The sequence below is a fragment of the Mirounga angustirostris genome, unplaced genomic scaffold, assembly GCF_029215605.1.
Source record: "Mirounga angustirostris isolate CCGP_5_RB_7025 unplaced genomic scaffold, mMirAng1.0.hap1 SCAF_10, whole genome shotgun sequence".
Lineage (NCBI taxonomy): Eukaryota > Metazoa > Chordata > Mammalia > Carnivora > Phocidae > Mirounga > Mirounga angustirostris.
Window position 1 is genome coordinate 47,363,538 of NW_026991718.1, and position 20,177 is coordinate 47,383,714.

General features: G+C 47.5%; 1 long non-coding RNA gene across 3 annotated transcripts in view; it reads right to left on the minus strand.

Moving 5' to 3' along the window:
* LOC123850477 (uncharacterized) overlaps window positions 1-19,950 on the minus strand; it is a 34,102-nt gene extending 14,152 nt beyond the window's left edge. Inside the window, exons 1-4 of one of the 3 annotated variants that reach the window (XR_010405582.1) lie at window positions 15,444-19,949; window positions 12,202-12,343; window positions 5,716-5,910; window positions 3,231-3,332 (exon numbers count right to left, since the gene is read on the minus strand). This is a non-coding gene — a long non-coding RNA (uncharacterized LOC123850477). Of the gene's footprint in view, window positions 1-3,230; window positions 3,333-5,715; window positions 5,911-12,201; window positions 12,362-15,443 lie in introns of all 3 variants that reach the window. The other 2 variants (XR_010405581.1, XR_010405583.1) reach the window with 2 other exon arrangements.
* Window positions 19,951-20,177: the final 227 nt, after the last annotated feature.

Here is a 20,177-nt window from a genome sequence, read left to right on the forward strand (position 1 = left end):
ATTATAAGCCACTAGGTTTACCCTACAGCACTAATATTCCTTCAATCAATTTAGCAAAAAAGATGTGAAGGGCTGCGGATCATGGAGACAGAATTTTGTAGTGAATACATCTTTGAATGGGCAGAAATCTAACTAAATAGTAATCAATTAATGTCACTCCCAGTCCTTTCCTCTAATGGGCATCGACATCAGCCAACCAAGGAGTGCCCTCAGGTCAAGACCACACTTGCAAAAGCTGTGTGTTAGGTGTGACTTCTCCTGTATATGCAAAGAAAGCTGAGTTTAACAACTTGCTCAAAGTCACTTTCACTCAGCAAAATGAGTGTTTGATTCAAGCCAGGTCTATCGAATCCCCAAATCTGTGCTTTTCAGGGCAGGGAAGAGAGAAAGCTTGCTGAATGTGTGAGAATCTGAGGGCGGAATACCAATCCTTACCCCTTCTCAACTCCAACCAGTGCCCCAACCAGTGATCTGGTCTACTGCATGTCTCGAGTATCTGACTGAGATTAGATTCAAAGACATTCAGATGTTGGTTAAAAAGAAAGAAAAGAAAAGAAAAACACCATGCATTGCACTACTCAGATATTTTGAGGCTGAGTTAAATAAGACTGGATGATTATTATCAAAACTCTCAGCCTTGGGGCGCCTGAGTGGCTCAGTCGTTAGCGTCTGCCTTCGACTCAGGTCATGATCCCAGGGTCCTGGGATCGAGTCCCACATCGGTCTCCCTGCTCCACGGGAAGCCCGCTTCTCCCTCTCCCACTCCCCCTGCTTGTGTTCCCTCTCTCGCTGTGTCTCTCTCTGTCAAATAAATAAAGTCTTAAAAAAAAAAACCCAAACTCTCAGCCTATAACAGTGGTTCTCAAGTTTTGTGTACGTAAGAAGCAGCTCGGGTATTTGTTTAACCTGCAGATTTCTAAGCCCCACCCTCAGAGATCTGATTGAATGGTCTGGGGAGAAGTCCAGAAATTCATGGTTTTAACGGGTACTTCGGGAGAATTTGATGCAGGTGCTGAGAGCTGCATTATGAAAAACTAAGCAAACATATTTTGAAATAAAGCTGTGAATACAAGCTGTTGAATGCAAGAAATTGTTCTATCTTCCCTGTTTGATGCACGTGCCAACCCCTTTGGAAAGGCCTCCTTGAATTCAAGGTCCAGCAAAGACTTGTCTTAAATCCTGGATGTCTACCCTGATTTGAGGTTGGGGAGAGAATAGTTAACAGCCATGGGAGAGAGAAAATGAGTCTTAGAATCCTGTATAAACTCCTTCATGTAAGTCCGAGAGGCTAATCAATAGGAGACATGTAGAGGGAAAAGTTAGGGTGTTCAAAGCCAGCAGAAAGGAGACCCCCAGTCAGAAGAACAAGTGAAAGAAACAAAAGAAATGAACAAAGAAATTCTCCTCCTGAAAATATCAAGTAGATTTCTTAGGAACTCAGAGGTGGGCACATTTCTAATCTACAAATCATGGCCTGACAGCCGGCTCTGGGCCAGTCCTTCTTTGCTGGGAGCAATGTTCTGAGAACCCTTCCTCCTTGGACTCAGCATTGCTGACCCATCCCAGGAAGGATTAAGGACGAGAATGTGAGGTCCAGGAAGCAGCAGTGATGCGAATTGTGGCAGCCCCAGGGTTCTGTTGCAGGAGGAGTTAGATGCAAGAGTGTGTAGGTAGGGGGAGCTTGAAGCTGTGTTTGTTGAGGACTTTATGAGATATTGACAAAAATTATGATCTGCATCCTATGTATCTCCCAGATAGAGATAAATGAGAAGTGTTTGGGGTTTAAATGCCTCTCCCCAGCCACCCCTCCACGTGGGATGGAACCTGATTAGTTGGTTTTATTATCTTTCCTCCCCTTGCTATTTCCCCCAGGAGAGACAGATGCTATGCAGGTTCCAGTGTTATTAAATTTGCATTTGCCAAGGTTTGGTCCAACTCACGTCGGGAAGGGCGTGCTGGTCCTGGGGCAGCCAGGACTATCTGCCACAGACTATCTGTGCAGCGGGTCCTCAAGGCCATGGGAGGCTACAGTGGGGAAGCATGGCTGACCTAGAATGACCAGGGGTCTGTGTGTGCTGGTGGGTTGTTTCCCCCAGATGCTACTAGTCCCTGGGTGCTTCCTAAAGCTGGCTCTTCCCTCTCAGTCTCTTGTGTGAGATTTTTCTCCATATGTTTCATACATATCCAGACACTCCTGGCTTGCTGGGCATCCCCACACAATCTCCCACGGGGATCTCAAATTCACCATGTTCCAAACTGAATTGATCATTTCCTTCCTACCCAGACCCGCTTCTGTATTTCTATCTTGATGGATGAAATACTCAGCCCCTCGGCTGCCCAAACTACAATGTTTGGAATCCTCATTGACTCCTCCCTCTTGCCTACCCTGGGTCAACCAACGTTGGTTTTACTTCATAAATATTCCTTATACCCACGCCCTCCTCTGGATCCTTTGCCACTGCTCTGGCTTAGGTCTTCATCATTTCTTCAGTAGATTTGCATTTGCTTCCTTACTGATCTCTCTTCCAACGGTTTTCAAAGCAGAAAAGGCTATTGGCATTTTGGGAAGGACAGCTGTGCATTGGTGTAAAATGGTTCCAGGTCTCTATGACTTTTAGCTTGCATGTATGCCATGTCAGTGCCCCCTGGTTGTAAGAACCGATCTCTCCTCCCACAGATGGTGCTAGAAAGGAGTTTAATGCTGGTCAGAGAGACCCAGGGATATCAAGGGGGAAAGTGGAAATGTAGGAACCAGTAGGGGTGACCTGAAAGAAATCTGGAGGTGAGATCCTGTGCCCCGAGGGGCCTTTTATACTCTCCTACGGTAGGAATGGCTCCTCCAAGGGCCTTAGATGCAGCAGACATCACATCTCTGCCTGTCTTCCTTCAACTGTATCTTCAGTCTCCTCCTTGACCTCTTCTTATTCTATATATTACCCCCAGGAGACTGATTTTACTTGCAAGCCCCAAATGTCATGTAAATGCCAATTTCTCCCGACCTTGTGTCTCTAGCCAAGATATCTCTTCTGACCTTGGAATTGAGTATATGAAAAAGATGGCTATTCATATCAATTTAAAAAGGTATAAACTACTCAACAATAAATTGTGTCTATACATATGGGAAAAGGTTGAAATAGATCCTTAACCAATTATGGAAATATGCTCCTGAGGGTTAAAGAAATTAATAGAAAAATTATGAAGTCATAGAAGTAAATATAAAAGGCACATACCTTTTGATGGTTCCAGTTTAAGATGGCGACATAGGAAGATCCTGAATTCACTTCCTCCCAAGGACATACCGAGTCCACAGCTGTGTATGAAAAGAATTTCCTCTGAAAATAACAAAAAGGCTAGTTGAACAATGACTACACATTGGGCAAACGAGAAGAAAATCACCTCAAAGAGGGGAGGGGAGGGGAGGACACAATCTTGCCATGAACCTCACCCCCAGCTCAGCGACCGGCAACCGGAACTCAAAGTCTGGAGCTTCTCCTTGAGGAGAGAAGGGTTCCAACCCCACATCAGCACCCTAAGTATTAAGACCTGCATCTGAGAGATGAGCCCCCAGACATCTGGCTTTGAAAACCAACAGAGCTTGTGTGCCTGGGAGGCGCAAGATTAGAGATCTGACACTCGGCTCTTAAAGGGCCCGTAGGCTGAGACTCACCGTCCCGGTGCCCAGGGCAGAGGCCATGATAGTGCCCAGACTTTAAGTGAAAGCGGCCCACTGGCTTATATTAAAGTGTCAGTCCGAGTACAGACATTTAATCTAACACACACACCGAAGAGCCCGCTGGAATACTCTCCCGGGCCAGACACTGGGGGGTGCCATCCTCATGCTCTCCCTCTGCCTTGCTCTAGCTGAATGGGAGAAGGGGCTCAAAAGGTACAGATTTCCAGCTATATATATATGGTATTTATATATATATGGTATTTAAGGTATTAAGGTATTATATATAAAAGTTCTTTAAAATCCTCTTATAACAAAAATGAAAAAAGAACTCCTAAATATGAAAAAGAAAAACATACAATTGAATATTGAGCTATATGAAACACATTAATAGGCATTCATGGCAGAAAATAACATGAATGACTGTGAAACATGAAAACAATTTTCATCTAGTTAGTAATCAGGGGAATTAAAATGAGAGCAACAGTAAGATTATTTCCTCTCTTGGGTTGCCTGGCTGGCTCAGTGGGTACAGCATGTGACTCTTGATCTCAGGAAAGTGAATTCAAGCCTACATTGGGCGTGGAGCCTACTTAACAACAACAACAAAAGATTATTTCCTCTCTGGATTGAAAGAGAGAGAGAGAACATGAGTGAAGACAAGATATTAACCCACATACTGCTAACGGTATACAATTTCAGTCTGAATTGAAAGGAAATTTGGCAGTATCTCAGAACTTAAAGTATACCTATTCTTTGACTCAATAATTCCACTTCTTATGTACTCCCCCCAGAAAGTCACAAATATGCGCAACATACAAGGATGTTTATTGCAGTGCTGCTTGTCAGCAAAGAATTGAAAGAAACCTGATGGCCAAATATAATATGGCACATCAATGGCTAAATATATTATGGTTTGTTCTATCTTAAGATACTATACATAGATTAGAAAAATAATTACATACATATGTGCTCACGTGGACATTCAGTGAGAAGATATAGGTTCAAAAACAAAACTGTATCAATATCTTGTTATATAAAAATAAGCAGAAAAGCAATGCCTTGCCTGATAAAGCAAATTTTTGGTATAGCATGAGAAGTCGTGAAGGAATTAAACCTTTAATTTACATTTTTGAGAATTTTGCTACAAAATACACCCTTAGTATTGTCCTAAGAAAATTGGAATAAAGGAATATACCAGATATTACGTTTTTCCTTTAATGGAAAGGGAAGGGAACAAACCAAGAGAGTGAAGAACAAAATGCAAGCAATTCTGTAGGAAAGGAATCCATCAGCGTGGGTTCCCGCCCTCATCGTTGCTAGCTCAAGAAAAGACCAACCAGCAACTGCAATCCCACAGGTTCCACCAGGGGGCACCACTGGCCAACTCCACACTCAGCAAACGGCCAGCGCGGAAGCCCATTCTTGGGGTTTCTGATGCCCCACACTGATCAGACACACTTCTCTGATAACATACGACATACATGGTGCCTGAAGGTGTAGTCCTAAGCGTCTGCCATTTGCCTCTGTTGGGACTAGAAAGTCTATTCCTATGTTGTTGTGGGGAGATTTCTCCCACTCCCCATCCCCAACACCCTTTAGAAAAATATATTTATTACAATTGCATTCTGCAAATTTTTTTAAAGATTTTATTTATTTATTTGACAGAGAGAGAGAGAGAGCATAAGCAGGGGGAGCAGGAAAGGGAGAAGTAGGCTTCCTGCAAAGCACGGGGCTCGATCCCAGGACCCTGGGATCACGACCTGAGCTGAAGGCAGATGCTTAACTGACTGAGCCACCCAGGCGCCCCTTGACTCAATTATTTCTTAAAGAAACTTTAAGTCATAAAGTACCTGCTTAGCATAATACCACTCAAGTACCAGCCAGAAGCTATTGTCATCCAACTGCTACCAGAGCCCTAACTCTGCAGCCGCTCACCACACCAGAACCAGCTTCCCAGCTGCTGGGGGGCTCCTCCTCTCTGTGGGGAGGAGATACTAGAAAGTCGATGTTACCTCCCCTAGAGAAAACTGGGTATGGCTTACGTGAAGATTTGAGGTTATTTCTAATCCTCCTTTGTGGCAGGGGTTCAGTGTCCGTGGAGATTCTTCATGCTCAGAACAGCACAAAGTACACAGTCTCATTGTGTTTCTTAGACATTCAAGTGGAGGTAGTGAGTTGGTGGTTGATATGAGTCTCAGCAACAGTGAGATGATCTGAACTAGAGATAAGGTCCACTTCTGAGGAAATACAAATAAACATAACTATTAGAATCACATTTTGAGATATTTTTTTCTCTCTTGCATATTTCCTTTTTAAATTTTCTGAATTGTACCCCCAACCACCTCGGTCCAAGCAGTTGGGCCAGTTTAAGTTGATTGTCTCAGGGGCGAGAGCGTTATGGAAAACAGCGTGCCAGTCTCTGGCTAACACCCAAGCTCAGCAAGGAGAAGAAGTAAGACGCCGCTGAGGGTAAGTACCACAACGGAGTCTAAAAGCAGAATGAAGAGTTCCCTTGGGTGGGGGTGGGGGGGAGCTAGGAGGAAGTCTGGTGTTGGAGTCTGAAGAGTTAGGAAATTTCCAGGAAGGAATGGCCACAGCCTCCCAGTGGTTCCTGAGGCCTGAGGCCCAGAGGATCAGTGGGTCCTGAAGAGACGGCTCGTGCATGACGTTATCTGGGCAGAGTTCTTGGGTAAGTGGGAGGAGTAAAGCATGATAGGACTCCAGAGAGATCTTATGGGACCTGCAACCAGTGAGCAAGCAGGGATCCCCCCGGGGTGGGGGGTGGAATGGATGGTTAATTCTCTACACCTGCCAAGAGAAGGCAGACCGCAGTGAGGAGAGGCGGGGATGGACTGGAATATATTGGGATTAAATTTCTGCTCTTCCTATGGATCAGCAGCGCTGCTGGTGGTGCGGGGTTCCAAAGAGAAACTGAGTTAAAGCTACATGAAGCTATATCTCTTTTATATGAATCTGAAGACTGACACTCCTCCCTCACAGGTCTTGTTCTCTTATCAATTCTTCACCGTCATGCTAACTTACCGGGAGACTCTTGGAAACATTTATGCTTATTCCATCATGAGATGGTCACGTGACTCCATTGTTTTCTGAATGAGGTCTGGAAGAATTATAGTTGTGGAAGGAAACAACACACTCAGTTTAAAACTATGAGCAACAGGAGACGTGGGGCATGGGGGTTGACTGCAAGTAAAGAATGTAGAAGCCTTCACTGAAAGGATCACACATCCATGCACACATTCTGCTTCAGTACCGTGTAGAGAATCCCCCAGGGCACTACAGAAGCCTTTCTCTTGCTTCTCTACCAAGGATTTCATGACCTTCCTTCTAGACTAAATTCAAATCTTACTTGCTTTATGAAACCCTGTCCATCAGCTCTAAGAAAAAAAAAAAATTAGCTTTTTTTCCTCTTTGCTTCTAGAGCATTCTTTTAAACTTGTGTTATGTTTTTTGTGCTTTATCGTTATTGTTTCTATATTTGTCTTCCTCTGCACAGTATGTATAAGAGAAACACTTTGCGTTGTTTGGATTCGACTCAGTTAGATTCATGATGTTAATTAAAGTGTGCACATTGACTCGTGAGTGGGTTTTGAAAACAGTAGATTGTGAGCAGTATATTTTTAAAATGGAGAAAAGAACAGAAACCATCAAAGTGATCCAGACATTTTAAGGATGAATAATGCCTCATGAAATTTGTTTCTATTACCTATTTGGATGTTTTGAGTCACAATAAAATGTTCTTCTTATTGAGGATAATTAAAAAAAAAATCAAACATTGGAGGCTCAGACATTTTGGGGTAGACCCCAGGAAGAAAGCGATAGCCAGAGATTCTGAATCTTTCAAACTATGAGGGGATCTACACCACACAGAGAGCAATGGGTCAACTGATACAAGTTCATAGCTTAAGTGAGCAAATAAAATAACTATGAATCATGTTATGGAGGTCAACAAGCTATGTCTGTGAAGACAGTAAATATTTTAGGTTTTGTGGGCTATAAGGTGTCTGTCATAACTATTCAACTCTGCTATGGTAGGGCAAAAAACAGCCACAGGTAATATGTAAATGAATGTGACTGGATTCCAATAAAATTTCAATTTCATATATATTCAGGTATCATGAAATATTCTTCTTCTTTTGATTTTTTCAACCGTTTAAGAATGTAAAAGCCATTCTTAGCTAATGGTGATTTAAAAACATACCTTATTAATAGAAAATTTGAGGTCTAATAAGGCCTACACGTCAGGTGATTACCATTAACAAGATAGTTTGTTACAGTTCCCACAGATCCCATGCCATGGGATCACTCTGGAGGAATGGGGGAAATTGCAGGCAAAAAGCCTTTACTGTGGTTTCTGTGGGAAGGAATGAGTAAGTCAAGGTAAGCAGGCTTAGGATTGGCTAGTTTGAATAATTTCAGCAGGCTCGAGGGTGTAGGGTCTGTCCTTGGTTATCTAGTACCCGGCCCTGGGGTGATGAGGGCAGGTGAATTGTGGCCTGGAGTGTGAGAGCCCAGTAAAGGGGGTGTTTGGGGTTGTAGGCTCTGGACTGGTTGGTTTATATTTGAAAAGTGCACTCATTTGTTTACTGTCTCCAAGAATTGGTTAACTCAGGGAAGGTCAGGCCCCAGGTGTCAGAGCATCAGAATACAGCAAATAAAAGACATGGTTACTACATATGGACCATATAAAAACAGGGAGAAGGCCAGATTTGGCCCAGAGGCTGTGGATTGCCATCCCATGGACTAAGAGCCCAAAGATAATGTTGAATGTCAAACATGCAGGTGTTGTGAAAAATAAATACTTCATGATAAATTAATAAATGTAGTACATCATGAAGCTTCTTGATTCTTGCCAGTGAACATGAAACAAAGAAATTATAATTTATGGTAAGAAACACCTGCATCCATTCAAACTTAAGGAAGACCTTATCCTATTTGGCCTATGTATTCCGTTCATTCTGCTCCCGTAGTCCCCAGAACGTGAATATTCCTTGACCTGCTCTTTCTATCTTTACCGAGAAGAGCAATAGGCAGAGAATGGAATTTGGAATTCTCAAAGTAGTTGTCAACACGGTTTTATCTGCACAAGTCCTCTAGTAAAATATTAGTGAGATCTCTGTCATCTCATCATTCTACCCAGACTGAATTAAAGTTTTTGGAGTTCATAATCTAATTTTACCATCATGAATTCCTTGAGGGCAAGGATGCTGTTTTCGTCCCCATTACTGTCTTGCTCAAGTCCTTTCGCGGGCTGCTCAACACAGTTGGGAGAAAATCCCAAGGCCAACCTGTGGCCGCCGCCTTCCCAGATTGGGTGCCTGCCCTAGCCTCTTGCTGCAGATGCGTCTCTTGGCAGGTCCCCCTTGTCAGTAGCCAGGGGGGTGGGGGCGCTAGAGCCCAAAGGTGTCCAGCCTTTTATGTGCTCTTCCTTTCATCTACAGTTGCTCCCACCCCTTTCCCTGGCTCATTCTCTGTTCTGGAAGTCTTACCCTTCTCATCTCCATCGGGTGCCCTGTAAGTCCAAAGGCCTGAGACTGAGAAATCACAGCTGCCTCTTCCCTTCCTTCACGTGGTTGTTCCCACCTGTCTGTCCAATCATCACTCCTCTCACCTTTTGCCGTTGGTCTCTCCTGTTAGGCCTCGGGTCCTTAAGGGCAGAGGGCCTGGTACCCAGGAGCTATGCCATAAACATTCACTGGGTGGATGGATGAAGGAAGGAGCAAAAGTGAATACATGGCAGCTTGAGGAAGAGGGAGTTCTGAGTGCAGGGTTAGGAGTGACCACGGTGTTCCATGTATGGGCCCCGAAGACTCCTAGTGGCTTTGTAAACCTTCATTCATATTTGATAGCATTTGGGAGTGGCAGGAGCTCTGCTGGAAAAGAGTCTCATGCAGAGACTCTGTGCGGGGATTCTCAGCATGCCCAGGGAGAGAGGGAATTAGAGGGGATGTTAGGGCCTTTAAAGGATGATCATAAGCGTGTAAATGGGGGAGGCTGGGAGCCCTCAGTGATGCTCCTGCAGGAGTGGAGAGGGGAGACACGGAATCTTTAGTTAGTGGAGTCTGGCTAGGTTTTTACTACACATTGTGGACATTTTCCTCAACAATAACCTTTTGCCCTATTTACGTCACCACCACCCATACATCAACTGATGGCTTTACCCGTATATGTAATTGCTCTATTATCCTACTGGGAATTGTGAATAAATGAGAGTATTTACACTGGTTGGTGGATCTAGGATTCCCCCTTCTCTCCTTTATTTTCAGTATATTCTATAATATTATGTGTTCATTTCGTAACGGAATAAGAAACGAAGGCCCAGTCCGTACCCGGCTCTTCTCCCCATCACGTGCTCTTTGCGTAGTGTTACTGCATTGCTGTAAGGTAATGTCCAGCATGTGGGCTCTGGAGCCGCAGTGCTAGGGTTTATATGCTGTGCTCTGTGACTTTGGCCACCTCACTTAACCTCTCTGGCCCTCAGTTTCCTCCTATGGCAAATGGGGATAACAAGAGCACCCATCTCCCATAACTGTTATGAAGATTCAGTGAGCAAATATATGTACAATATTCAGAATGGTGCCTGCAACACAGTAAGGCCAAAGTCAGTGTTAACTGTCACTACTACTTATATATGACGTTAATACTTAAAAAGAAAAATAGTGAGCCTAACAACCCGAAATGGTTATAAAAACCTGTTTACAGGGGAGCCTGGGTGGTTCAGTCGGTTGAGTGTGTGACTCTTGATTTTAGCTCAGGTCATGATCTCAAGGCTGTGGGATCATCGAGCCCCAAGTTGGGCTCCATGCTCAGCGGGGAGTCTGCTTGTCCCTCTTCCTCTGCAACCCCCCATTCTGTCTCTCTCTCTCTCAAATGAATAAATAAAATCTTTTTTAAAAAGTCTGTTACAGTGTTATGTTGACTTATGACACAGGTTAGAAGACTTTCCATTCAAGATAACAAAAATTAAATAGTTGCGTTGCTCTAAAACCCTAGGCTAGCTATGGGAAGAACCCAGTTCTACCAACCATGTCCTTCCCGGCTCTGGAAGGCTGAATTTGGCTCTGTTTAGGCTGCCCTCTGGTGGAGACCTTGCAGGAGGGCTGAAGGCTAAAGGACCACTGTATTCTCACTTAACATAACAAAACAAAAACACATGCACACAATTCCCTTCCACTGCTTGGACAAAGTGATTTTCTAATGGAACTCTCTGTCTCATTAGCCAACAGCCTAGAGCATGGGCTGGAAGCAGATGTGCCGTGGTGTGGACTCCGGGTTCTGGTTGTTGAATATGCTCTCCTTGTGAGGTCTACTGATCTCTACCATGCTCTTCAGTGTACAAAGCATTGGTTCAATCCTTACAGCAGCTCTTAGGATGGGCACATTGATCCCCATTTTAACGATGAGGACACTGAGATTTATAGAAAAGCAATGACATGCCCAACATCACACATCAGTGTATTGGGTCATCCGTTATTCAATATGCCAAGTAGACCCAGGGACCAGGAGCTGAATAATCCCCTCACATGGGCTCTGAGCATGTCATTATGTATAGTGGTGGCTGGGGTGTAGGGGGTGGCCCAGGGGACTGGGGGAATGCTCAGAAATGGTATTTATACAGAGTTGGGCAGGAAGAGTCCCCAGAAGTGGAGCAATTGAGCTCAGTCTTGAAATAGGAGGGGCACCTTCCCAGGTGACAAAAGCTGGGGAATGTAGGCCTCCCGACCTTGTAAAATCTCCCTCGTAATATAATACCTTGTAATATATGTATGACCCAGCATAAAACTAACTCTAATATATATTAGATCTTTTTGCTTTGATCATTAAGTTTAAATTTTTAAAGTTTTTTTTTTTTTTTTTTTTTTTGTCAGACAGACAGAGAGCAAAAGCAGGGGGAGCAACAGAGGGAGAGGGAGAAGTGGACTCCCCGCTGAGCAGGGAGCCCGATGAGGGACTCGATCCCAGGCCCCTGGGATCATGACCTGAGCCGAAGGCAGATGCTTAACCGACTGAGCCACCCAGGCATCCTAAGTTTAAATTTTTAAAATCATCACTCTTCCACAAGCAATTTGAGTTCATTATTAAAGATTCTGAACATTACAGAAACAAAAATAATAAATACCTTGGTTGACAGATTTCAGATCCTTTTTTTCTGCATAAAGAACCGCGTATGTATCAACCTAACAAGACGTCAGAACACTCTCCTGGGTCAACGAACATAGATGTTCAACACAGTTTGAATGTTTGCAGAGTTTTAAACCCTGTGGTTGCACTACCACATATTTGGTCGATACCCTGCTGGAGGACACCAGGCCCATTTACTGAACAACTCTGAAACTCAGCCAAGCTGAGCTGGAGAATGGGGCCGAGATACAAGCAGCTGGGGACAAACCAGGTAAAAATTACTCAGCTACCCACCCTTGCCTTTCTTGTAAGTTATTTGCCTTAGATGGAGCTGCAATTCTGAAAGCTAATCTGGGTGTTTTGCAAGAAGAACAAATAAGCAGAAGTACCCTTTGGAGCCTTAAAAGTCGACGTGGGTTGTGTGCAGTAAAGTCTCAGAGCCTGGCTGAAATGGCCTCTGGGTGCAGGTGGACGTGGGGAAGCAGCAGACTTTCCATCTTCCGGAGGATGCATTCGTTATGGGTGGAGATTCTGAAATGCAATACAACCCTGTAAAAAAACAAACAAACAAAACAAAACAAAACAAAAACCACATATAGAAGATTCCCTTGTCACCTTATCTTGTTTTGAAAATGAAATTTGTGTCCACAAAAGTGAGGTGTGCTTCTCTCCTAATGAGACCTTACAAGATTCTCTGAGTTCCAACACAGACAGGAGTATTTGAAATACTCCCAATGGTGTGTTCTTGAACTCAACACACCTTGGCTACTTCTTCCCTCTCTTCTCCTTCTCTTCACCCTCTCCTAGTTTTTCGCATACCAACTTCATGCCAGGTGTTGCAGGCACTGGGGTTACATACCGGCAATGTGCAGAGCTGACCTGTGGGGACCTTATTCACAGCCCCTGGCGCAGTCGACAAATCTACAAATGCACACGTGAGGGCAACGTGTGTAGGTCCGAGGGAAGCACGTACAATTCTATCTACGGAGGTCAAAGAGGTGCCCAGAGCAGCTGACGTTTGGGCTGCATCTTGCCAGGAAACAAGGGGGAAATGCTTGTGCAAAGGCGCCAAGGGTGAAATCATTAGTCCTACGTGTGCAGAGAGAAGTACAAGGCACCCGGAGTGCTGGGAGCCTGTCGGAGGCTGGAGAGGGACCAGGGCTTTCTGTGGCATGGAGGCAGACAGGTTTTCTGCCACACACGATGAGGAGGCACCAAAGGGCTCTTAGTGAAGAAATTACAATATGTGATCGGTCATGATCTTTCTTGGTTCCTTGCCTTCAAGCATCCTCCACTCTGAAATGGCCTTCCCAACCCCATCTTCCTTTTATCTGGCTAACTCTGATCATCCTACACGTTTCAGCTCAAATGTCCCTTCCTCCGAGAGTCTTTACCAGAGACATCCCTTCTAGTTCTGACAATGCTACTCAGTCTCCACATCATGACCTGTCATGATGGGCCTCTGTCACCTGTGAAATGAGGATCACAACATGGTCTCACTTCTAGGCAGGGGCAGGATGTAAGGAGGGAGGGGACAGAGACTGCAGAGGATGGTCACTGCTGATTAATCTGTCCCTGGAACAGCAGCAGGGAGGTGACTGTGGAGCCAGGTCTGGGTCCTGAGAAGACTGGATGCTGGATGGGGGTGTGGGTGGGGCACTCGTGGGCAGAGGAGGGATGGGAGTTGTCAGGGGAGGAGTTAGTACCTTGCAGATGGGGGGTTTGGGGATGGTGGTGGGGCAGAGAGAGCTGAGAACAGCTGTGACAGGGAGAAGTGGGAAAGTTCAGGCCCAGAACTGCCACTTGGGCCTCCTCCCCTGAAGAGCGTTACTGGGCTTGGGGCAGCCCCCGGAGGGGGGTGTCCCCCCGGAGCTGGGCAGAGCCTCATGGGCAGGCCATCAGCATGGTGTCCTCAGTGAAGAGAGGGAGAGAGAGCGGGAGAGCGAGAGAGCCTCAAGGATCTCTGAACTCAAGGGCACCCAGGCTGCAGTGATGTCCAGTCACAGGACTACTTCCTGTTCCCACTAAGTGTCCCAGTGGAGGCACTAGACTCTGACAGGACTGGGGGGCTCTCGAGGGTAGAGGTTCTAGCTCCCCAGCAGGGCGTGGTGCAGAGAGAGTGCCTGGTAAAGATTTGTTTCATATCTTGTAACCTCTATGTTGAACAAACCCAAGTGGGACATCATCAGAATATGTTTTTATTTTTGTTATTCCATCCTTTTAAAACGTGCCTAGGACCCTTGACTTTTCTGTTCTCACTCAGGTAGTAATTGTCTTGCAGTCACTTGGGTTGTGAATAGTCTCACTCAAATAATTAGAAAGGCTAGTTTGTGTAATCATCATCATCATCATCATCATCATCATCATCAGACTGGAATTTAGCATTCAGTCTTGTCCCCTCCTCCTAGCTGTAGAGGATGGTTGGTGAAAACCTGCTGTGTGAGTGACCAGTGGTCAGCTTCTCACCTTCTCAGCTCCTGTCCCCACTACTTACTAGTGAAGGCTGGCAATTGGAGGGGGGCGAGATAATTAGGGGTCAAGACAGGGTTTCCTGTGGTGGGACTGTGGCTGGGGGGAGCCTCGCTGGGAGCCAGCTTTCTGAAGCTAAGTCTCTCACTTGTCCTGCCTTCATGGACTCTTCAGAGACCCCCTGTGGCCACAGCCCCTGTGACATGGGCGGTGTGTTCTGTCTCTTTGGATGTCATTCCCCTGAGCCTCTGGTCCGCTGGTGGCCCACTGTGCACGGCATCTCACTGTTGGGGTCCCCTCGGCCTTCCAGGCTCTGCTCTCCGGCAGAGCTTAAAACCCCGCTGGCCAGGCTCTTCGGGGCCTGGGAAACACTGGCAGGTCCTCACGGACGAGTCCTGGGAAAGCAGCCCCGTCCTGTGCAGGCTCTCCTTCCCATCCTGCTGCCCAGGCTGCCTCAGCTCTCAGAGCCCTTCTTGCACCCCCAGTCTGTGGGAACACAGCAGGGATGGCCCGCTGCAGCCATGGAGGGCCCCTGGTCAGGCTTGAGGGGAGAAAACCACCCACCCCCAACACTCCTTGAAAATGACGTGGGCTCTTGGCCACAGCGCCCTGCAAAGAAATCTCTTCACAGATCCTCCCCTCCTCTTCTGACATGCACAGACCCTTCTGTCTTCTCAATTAGGGGACAGGGCTCAGGGATCACAGAACCTGCTGGAGGAGGTTTCCTCTGGGAATTCTAGATATGGGGAGCTGGCTCACACCCAACTCCGTGGGGCCCCGTGAGAGGAGACCCATCTGCCAGGTCTGCTACATTAGGCTGAAAACGCGGGCAGGTGGAACGTCAAGTTCAGCCACTCTGAGTTCACTGCTCCTTTGCTCTGGCCCTCCTCCCCCACTAAACGTCTGCTCTGAGAGTCGGAAACCTGCAACCACGGGGGGACTGGACAGCCCTAACATCTAAGCAGTCTTTATTGCATTCAATTTGGATCGCCTTTAAGTCATCAATTTTTAGGTGAGGCTATTGGCTGGGACTAAATTCAGCAGAGGATGGAAGTGGCTAAGATTGCTCCACAAACTTGCTGTGTAAATGTGGGCCTAATGGCAAGTAACCTGCACCTACTTAGCAGAAAATCAGCGTCTCCTTGAGGTTCGCCCGTCTCACCTGTCTCCGCTGTTTGGAGAAGGTCCTGGTGGGCGCGGGACAGCCCTGGGATCCGCCGCAGCCGCTGCCCAGCGCTGCCACACGGTGGCGCCGTCGAGGGACTCTCGGCCTCCACAAAGCGGCTTTTGTCCGCGTCCCCGCGCCGCCGCTCAGCTTCTCCCCGGGGTCGGGGCGGGGGGAGTGACCCCATTCCCTCAACCGCAACCTCAGCCAGGGGTGACCCCCGCTCGAGCTCACGAGGTTGCAGCTCAGCTGAGTTCTGCCTCCAGTGTTTTTTCACAGCCGCCGTCCAGGTGCCCGCTGGGCCCAGGAACCCCAGGGCCGCACAAGCTGCCGAATCCTAGCGAGCCTTTGTTTTCCACTCCCAACACAAAGGGCGCTGTTATCACCTCCCCGTCTGGACAGGGGGCTCCTGGCATCCATCTAGACTTCTGAGAAAAAGACCATCGGTGACTCATTAAGGGAGTCCAGCATGCCCTAGCTCTCTCTGCCCCTTCCCTCCACCTCTGCTTAACAGCCCATGAAGGCCAAGTGGGTTTTCTTTCTGAGTCTACAGGCCAAGAAGAAGTTGGCACTTTTCTCAGGAAAGCAAAGGACTACAAGTGTATCTTTTAATCTTTCCCAGGCACCCCTCTTGTAAGTCACTCTGCCTCAAAGTAAAACTGTGTCTAACATGCTTTAAGATCTAGAATGGTCGGCAGCCCTGACCTTCAGAGCAGACCTCTGGGAGCACATGTGAAAATGGTGCAGCAGTCCAACCTTTCGCCCTCAAGGAAGTGACTTTAGATTCCAAGGGCTTGCTCATGCATGGCAATTCGTTTTTAAAGCTTCCAAGAGCAAAGGGTAGACTCTGTGGAGCTGCAGAGTGGGGAATCCAGTGTTTTCGTGGCAGAGATCGAAGTCATGGAGTGCTGGATGTCACACCGGTGACTAAGCCGCCTCTTAACTGAGTAGGAGCCAGGCACTGAGGGAAGCACGGTGGGATGGTACATCCCACAATCCAGGATAACCCCGGCTGCCATCTTTGAACATGGGGATAACTCAAAGCATCTGTGGGGGGTGAGGTACTCTGCATATGTTATTTCTTATCCTCACGACCAGTCTCTTTGGTTGGTATTTATCTCCCCGCCCCCCTTTACAGATGAGGAAAGAATGGCTCAGAGAAGTTAAGTAATCAATCCAGTGTCACACAGCTAGTTATTAGTGGAGTTGGGATTCAAACCCAGATCTCAGGACTCTACAACTCATTCTCATCCCCTCACACTACGCTGCCTCTCGAGAATGGTGTCTACCTTGGAAGAGGATGGCAAGGAGAAGATAGCTGGGAATGGATCTTGCCATGTTTCACGGTTCCTTGCGAAATTCCAAGTTTAGACAAATGATAGCTTGGCCATAAAAATCATTCTGACTTACAGACCCTGGCAGAAAGAGTGGGTGGGAACAAAGGGCACAGAATGAACATGACCACTTCTTTTTCTTGGTGGCATGTGGGCTTCTTGTTAATGTGTATCCTCTTTCACATCTCTGTGTCTTTGCCCCCACTGCTCCTCTGCTTGGAGTTACTTCCGCCCTCTCCCTTGCTCCACCTGGGGAGTCTGTCTCCTCTGCAGAAGAGGGCTTTCTTTCCCCATGGCTCCCCTAACACCCAGGTGGAATTAAGCACTCCCTCATCTGTGTTCCCATTGTTCTCGCCCAGGCCCCAGGGCAGCAGACACTATTCAAGGCATTATTCATTGTTTGTGTAGGCCTAGGGCTGCCATGGTGGGAGGGGAATTCTCTTTTACTCGAGACAAAAGCAGATACTGGGAATGAGCCCCAACCATTGGAAGAACATGGAGTTCTGAAGGGATCTCCTTCAAAAGAGGGCCATGGTCAAGGGGGGGAAGCTGGGCCAGGAGCCAGCACCTAGAGAGGGTGGTGGGAGTGAGCACAAGTCAGGTCCCAAGATGCTCGTGGTGCGCTGTCTGCACACAGAATGCCAGTCCTCGGTAAGTGGTTGACCAATGGGGGAGGAAAGGCTGAAGTGATGAGCAGCCTTTCTCGGCCAAACCTGAGGCTGTGTTGGTCATGGGCAGTGACCGCAGTCTGGCAGTCTGGGCAGCCCACATGCTCCTGGAACTTCCCCTGGTATTTCCCAACTGGCTTCCCCACCGGTGTGACCAAAGACCTGGACTGCTTGACTTGGCAAACTACACCGACCATCCCAGCCGGCTGCATTCTGAGCCCTGCTTTCCCCTGTTTCCAGCCCTACACGGAGGACTCAACCCCCTCCATTTGGGGGCCAGCCCCTACTCCTGGCTATGAATCTAAATGTGCCCCACACCCCCTTGTTTTTCTAACTGGGTGTGGGGAATTTCCTTGGTTAAGCCTCCAGGTCTTCCTTCCTTCTGGATTTAATGAGCTCATTTATTTTTCTTTTTCACTTAGCAGGTTTTAGGGCTGGTTAATGAGTGGTGGGGTTCTCTTTAAGAGCCAAGTTGGGCCAAGCTCAGGGCACTTTTCTTGCCATTTCCAGTTCTCAAGTCCCCAGTGTCTCTTACAGTCTCTCCCTGGCTCTGGCAGCCACTCTCCTCAGTGCAGTTCCCATCTGTGGAAATTTCTGGAATACAATGACACGTCGGCCTCAGGGTTTTATTTTGTTTTGTTTCTTCACATACTTCCCTGGGACAGTTGTTTCAAGATGGTCTGTGCTTTCTAAAAAGAAGAAGCTGTTGAAGTGCCAGGGAAAGAGATCCATTTTTAAATGCAGGGTTTCCTCTTTAGGTTTTGTCTGAAGCTTTTGGTAGATTTTGGGGTGGGGGTTGGCTGTGAATTCCAGGGAGACTTGCCAGAGGCTATTTAAACCTCCTTTGTGTGAAGTGTTGTACAGAGCTGCCAGGAGGGGAGGGAGCACTAATAGAAGGGAACTTGGAAGCCTTGCTGTGGTGGCTGGCACTTGGGAGACTTTCAGCCCAGAGAGAATGAGAAAGAATGCAGGGTCCATGTGGCAAGGACAGGGATCCACAGGGACTCAATGGCTTACTCGGTTCCCAGAAGCAACTTGAGGTAGTGACTTCACAGCTGCTTTGGTGAATCATGTACCACAGAAAGTTTAGCCCAAGGAATCCCCTTGCCTGTTTGTCCATTCATTTGTACACCCATCCATCTATCCATCCATCCAATAAACAAAGATTAAGTACTTGATGTGAGGCAGACACTGGGTTAGGCCCTGGGGGGGCAGGAGGAATGTTTGGACCCAGTCCTATCCCACAGGTCATCTCCACACATTTCTGAGAGTGAGGATCCTGTGCAGGAGAGTAAGACAGACAGTGGGAAGGCACCAGAGGGTAAGTCCCAGAAACCCCCGCATGCTGTGCTTAGGTAGTTTGCAGAGCTGTTGTCAACTTCTCTTTTCCTGCTGAACTCCTGAAGCTTAGGTACCACATTGCCCTCCTGAGCTCCACTCCCGCCTGTGAAGTCACAGCCCTCAGCCTGCCTCTGCGAAGGGTCTAGGCTGAGGGTGGCAATGGGCGGTCTGAGGTGCTTCCATCCCAGGTGAGAGCAAGGCTCCTGGGGCCAGGGTCACTGTGGCCCCAAACACATTTTTGAAGCTTGTTGTGATGTGCCCCTAGCAAAGATCAGAGAGAGGGGAGGCAGGCTGCCCTCAGCTGTGTCAGCCAGGGTATTAGTTTGCTAGGGCTGCTATAACAAAGCCCCACAGAATGGGTAGCCTGAGGAATAGAAGTTTATTGTCTCACAGTTCTGGAGGCCAGCAATCCAAGATCAAGGTGTCAGCAGGGTTGATTCCTTCTGAGGGCTGTGAGGGAGATTCTGGTCCAAGCCTCTCTCCTTGCTTCTGGTGGCTTGCTGGCAGTCTCTGGCATGCCCTTGGCTTTGAGCAAGACCACCCCAGTCTCTGCCTTCATCTTCACAAGGTGTTCTCCCTGTGCATGTGCCTCTGTGTCTAAAATTTCCCCTTTTATAAGGATACCAGTCCTGTTGGATGAGGGCCCACTCTGATGACTTAGCTAACTACATCTGCAATTACCCTATTTCCAAATAAGGTTACATTCTGAGGTCCTAGGGGTTAGACTTAAAGGTAAGAATTTTCGGGGGACATAATTCCAACCATAACACCATGTTTCTGACTTTATTGCCCTCCTGCTGCCATCAGCAGTGCCTACGAGGAGAGGGCCAGAGTGACTGTACCTCAGAAAGGGCTGGGGGGGCTGCCCCAGGGGGAAATCAAAGGGTGGTCTGGAAGCAGGGACACATCTGCTGGAAGGAGAGTGTTTGTGCTGGAAAGCCGCCTGGCCCAGGGAAGTCTCATGGGCGCCTGCTGGACCGGCAGCTAGCAATGCAGGGATTTGGTCCTCTGTGCCTTTGTGTCTAGAACGGGCAGGAACCCAGATGGAAGGAAAGCCCCCAGCAGGCAGCCCTTTTGCCTGGGACAGAGTTGCCAGAGGAGAGCAGGGGCAGGCTGCCCCTAGGTTCTGGGTGAAGTGACCCCTGGAACCTGAGGGAGAGGGGAGAAAAGCAAGCAAGGTCCAGAGTTCTGAGGTACGTGGGCAAAACTGGCATGTGGGGATGCTCTCAAGGGTGCCCGCGGTGACTGACTGGGCCTTCCTTCGTGCGAACATCCAGGATTTGCCGAGACTCTCGTAACCACATCCTCTTTGAAACACAGAGGAATTGGGTGCCTGGGTGGCTCAGTCGGTTAAGCGACTGCCTTCGGCTCAGGTCATGATCCCGGAG